At 49.9% G+C, this 5,142-nt stretch overlaps 1 pseudogene; it reads left to right on the forward strand.

Annotated features, from left to right (window-relative positions):
* The first annotated feature begins 2,443 nt into the window (after positions 1 to 2,443).
* Positions 2,444 to 4,811, forward strand: LOC112880860 (annotated as a pseudogene).
* Positions 4,812 to 5,142: the final 331 nt, after the last annotated feature.

Below are 5,142 nucleotides of genomic sequence, written 5' to 3' on the forward strand. Positions count from 1 at the left end.
TGGTCGTCGGCCCCCGAGCGGTGCGGGATGGGATAGCAGCGAGGAAAAAGAGGGTACGGTCATTGGAAAAGGGGTTGGGGCTAGGGTTTTGACGACGAACAGTTTTTAAACGAAGCACTCTAGCGCGTGATTTAATTTGGTGGATTTTCAGGGCGTCACATATAGAAAGGTGCCAATTCAGTTGGGTAGCAATCTGATAAAAATAGATTTACTGTTATTGGATCTAGAAGGAATGGATGTTCTCCTAGGCATGGATTGCATGACTAGGCATCAAGTGTCATTAGATATCTCTTCCTGAGTCGTGGAGATAGATTCACCCGATCATGAAACTACTATTTTCTATCTTCCACAACGGGAATGCAACAACTCTTGTGCCTATGCTGTGGAAGGGATCAAGTTAAAGGACATCCCTATTGTTTGCGAATACCTAGATATTTTTCCAGATGATTTGCGTGGAATGCCCCCGGATAGGGATATTGAGTTTGTCATAGAACTACAACCTGGCACAGCCCCCATCTCTAAGAGACCCTATCGTATGCCACCTAATGAGCTGGCAGAGTTTGTCATAGAACTACCCTAAGGATTCAATTGGAGTGTAGAATTTAAATAGGCTTTCTCTGAAGTTTAAAATTTTGCCAAGTTTTAAATTAGATTCAAATCCTTAACTCTTTTGAAACTGAACCTTAAAGGAAAGTTGTAGATATCGCTAAGCTCTACACTTTTGCTTTTGGGCACATTTTCATTTGAGCTATGGTTTGAAAGTTGTTTTGGCTTTATAGTGGAGTCCCTGCATTTTTGGAAAATCGCAGATCAGTTCTTGTCTTCAACCTCCAGCCCCTCCCCCTGCTCTGCCTCGCGCCCGTGACCCCGCCGCCCTCACCAGCCGTTTTCCCGAGCTCCAGCTGCCCCGCGCCGCTCTTCTCCGCGCCACGTGCCCCTCCAGCACCGCACCCACCGCTTCCCGGCCTCTGCTGGCCCTCTCTCAGGCCTCCATGGCAGTCTTCTTCTGTGTGAGCGAGAACTGCATCTCGGGCGGGACTGCAGCAATGAGGGCATCCATCGCCCGTCGATCCTCGTCGAAGTCGACGTCGCCGTAGTAGACCGCCTCCCACAAGTGCCGCACCTGGAGCCTGATCCTCATGATCGCGGCCCACTCGACGTAGTTGGTCTTGGTGAGTGTAGGCCACCCACCATTCCTGACGATGGCCTGGACCCCGTAATGGCCTTGGCGCCGGTCTGGGGAGAGGGAGTTGCGCCGCCTGTGAAGGGCGCGCTCTCCATCGAGCCAGTCGTGTCGTCGGTCAAGGACCATCTCAGCCTCCAACTGAGCAACCCTCTCCCGCAACAGCTGGGCCTCCAATGCGCGGCCATCAAGTGCGCCTCCACCCGGAGTGCCGCCGCCGTGCGCGCCTCCACCCGGAGCGCTGCCGGCGTGCACGCCTCCGGGAGCACCGCCGCCATGCAAGCCTCCTCCAGGGGCGCCGCCGGCACGCTGGCCTCCTCCAGGAGCGCCGCTATAGGCGTGGTCGGCTACCCACCGCGCCGCATGCTCTCGAGGTGCATCCATGGCCAGCAGCTCCAGGTCTGCGTCGGCGCTGTCATCAGCACAGACGGAGCTGCTGGCGTTGCTGCGCAGAGCATCGGCCTCTGCTGCCGCTGCACGTGCTGCAGCCGCCGCTGCTTCCGCCTCCACCTCCGCTCTGGCTGCAGCCAGCTCCGCTGCTGCCAGCCTCGACGCCCTTGCCGCTGCGGCAGCAGTCTCTGCCGCTGCCCGCTCGCGCTCCTCCGCTGCAGCGAGTTCGGCCTCCTGATGGCGCCGCACGTTCGAGGCGACCGAGTGCTGAGAGTGTCCTGTGGACATGGCGCGCTGCTGGGGGGCTGCTGCTGCTGCGTGGAGTGGATCCTCTATCAGACAAGCTGCTGCTTGTCTGTACAGAGGAAGGGAGTTGAGCAGGAGCAGCCGGAACTGCTGTTGCTGCTTCTGCTGCCGGCTGGGGCTGCTGCGAGGCTATCGAAGGGATGAGCAGGAGATGCTTAGGCTACAGGATAGTACGGCTCTGATACCAGCTGTTAGTAGCAGAATTTTCACTCTCATTGAGAGTGAAGATGACCCTAGGAATTGGGAATTTTCTAGGTTTATTTCTCAAACTCTACCACAATACCATACCCTCCAAGGGGTTGGAGATACATGCTTATAGGCTGCTAGCCAGCCAAGAATATGCTAGATGCTGTTCTGGATACTAACTGCTGTCCTAAAAGCAGTCAAGATGCTGCTGTCCTAGCTGTTCTAAAAGTAGGATGCTGAGAAAACCACTCTGCCCGCAAAGACCAAATACAACCTGCCCACAAAGACCAATTACATAGACTTATTCGCATCAGTGACTTGGTCGTCAACAGCTGCAGCTCAGTCTGCTCGGAAAACCCGGCGGCGGAGCTTCCAATCATGCGGACTAACGGCCGTTGCAAGAAGTGCTCCGGCATCGGGTGCTGCCAGGCAGGCATCCCCATCGGCAGAACGTCCTACGACGTGAGGTTGGCGTTGGCTGCCAACTTGGTAAGAGCGAATAATCCCTATCTAGTCCCGGCTTTCTCCGTCCGGCAGAACGTCCTACGACGTGAGGTTGGCGTTGGCTGCCAACTTGGTAAGAGCGAATAATCGCTATCTAGTCCCGGCTTTCTCCGTCCTCATCGCCGAGGAAGGGTGGTTTGATGCCAATACTGCCTTCAACGTCAAGGCAGAGTCCGGTGCTGTGAGGACGACGGTGCCGGTGCTGCTGGCATGGACGGTTGGTTCCGGCACCAGTGGGAACGCGACATGCCTTGGCGATTCGAGCAACACGGCGGTGTGCCACAGCAGTTACAGCACCTGCATAAGGAGCAATCCTTATCCAGACACATATTTCACTATCTCCAACGGCAGCAGCGGCTACTACACCTGCAAATGCTGGGATGGTTACCAGGGCAACCCTTATCTTGCTGGTGGATGCCAAGGTAAATCTGTAGCTGAAGTATGTATGTTTCCATTGTTGCCAGCTGCATATACGATTGACGATTGACCTTTCGCATACAATCGCTTGTTAGATATCGACGAGTGCACGCTTCCGGATAAATGCTATGGGGGCAGTTGTACAAATTTACCTGGCAACTATTCATGCCAATGTTCACAAGGAACCAGTGGAAATCCATACATCCCAAATGGACGCGTAAAATCGCATACGACATCGCATGCAGGAGGTAATTAACCCCTTTAATCAATTTCTCAATTACCCCGTCAATCCAAAAATATATATATCCTCATGCATATTGATAACAATTACCACCCGGATTCTTGATCGGTTGCTATGTAAATTTCAGCATTGCTCAAAGCTTGGCATGGGTTTGTTTCAAGTTTGCATATCAAATGAAGGGAAATGATTCTTTATAAGAAAAATAAATCCTTCTAGTATCTTGTACCACCTATCACTTTATTAACATATGGCACTAATTAATGTCCTTCCATAATCTTATGCTCCAATAAGAGCACCTATGCAGAAAACAAGTTACACAAAAAAATTGTGTATATAACTCGTGTGGAAGAAGACTAGCATCATATCACAAGAAAAATATGATCCTAGTGATAAAGACAAATCAATGTTGTCCTTTAGTTTTGACGATCTGAAAATTAATAATTCTGTGTACGCACATGTTTCTAGCCCTAATCGTCGGCCTTGGAGTTGGAAGTGGTGGAGCGCTTCTTTTCCTAGTCTTAGGGAACACGTTTCTAGTCCATAAAGTCAAGGCACGAAGGAAGGAAAAGCAACGACAAAGATTTTTCAAGCAAAATCGTGGGCAGCTGCTACAACGATTGATAAGTCAAAGGGCAGACATATATGAAAGAATGATCATATCTTTGGAGGAGATAGAGAAAGCCACAAACAACTTTGACAAAGCTTGTGAGCTCGGCAACGGAGGGCATGGCACTGTCTATAAAGAAATTTTATCAAGCCTACATGTTGTGGCAATCAAAAGGTCAAAGATTGTGATACAAAAAGAAATTGATGAGTTCATTAATGGTTGCAATCCTTTCTCAAATAAATCACACTAATGTTGTCAAACTGCATGGATGTTGTCTTGAGACAGAAGTTCCACTGCTTATTTATGAGTTCATCTCCAATGGCACACTTTACAATAATCTTCATGTTGAAGCTGTGGTGTCACTATCATGGACAAATAGGTTGAGAATTGCAGTTGAAGTTGCTAGAGCTCTCACATATCTTCACTCATTTGTTTCAATGCCAGTAATTCATAGGGATATCAAGTCTCCAAATATTTTACTTGATGAGAATTTGATCGTGAAACTGTTAGACTTTGGAGCTTCAAGATACATTCCTATCAACGAAACTAGGGTGCACACAGCTGTGCAAGGAACATTAGGATATTTGGATCCAATGTACCACAGCACCGGACACCTTACCAAGAAGAGCGATGTGTATAGTTTCGGCATGCTTCTTATAGAGTTGCTTACAAGGAAGAAATCTGTTTCCTATAGGTCCAATGAAGGTTATAGCCTTGTAGTACACTTTGTTACTCTACTATCACAAGGGAACTCCTTCCATCACATATTGGATCCACAGGTTCTCAGGGAGGGAGGTGGAGAAGTTGTTGATGTTGCTTTATTGGCAGCACTGTGTGTGAAGTTCATAGGTGACGAACGGCCAACGATGCGACACGTGGAGATGGCACTCGAAGGCATTCATGCGGCAAGAGAAGATGTTTCCAGCAACATGACGGACGATGCATCCGAGGAGATCGGCTTTTATTCGGGTGTGTGATCCATCTGTTGGACCTCACCGGCGAGGTTGTGACAGAGCCGCACGCCGCCGCGCTGGGTCCTCTCAAGGACGGCAAATTCCAGGTCGTGGACATCAGCCTCCACAACTCCAATGACGTGCGTGTGGTCTAAGCTGCCGGTTTAAACTTAGGCTCTGTTTGCTTCACTTCACCAAATTCAACTTCACTTCACGAATCTGTAGCCAAACACCCTCAGCTTCACCAGCTCAGCTTCACCAAAAAACATGAAGTTGGCTCCAACTTCACGAAATCTATGAAGCAGCCAAAAGGGTACTTCACGAGTAGCCGTTTTAAACTCCCTCGTGAAGTTGA

Source organism: Panicum hallii, chromosome 2 (assembly GCF_002211085.1).
Source record: "Panicum hallii strain FIL2 chromosome 2, PHallii_v3.1, whole genome shotgun sequence".
NCBI classification, from domain to species: domain Eukaryota; kingdom Viridiplantae; phylum Streptophyta; class Magnoliopsida; order Poales; family Poaceae; genus Panicum; species Panicum hallii.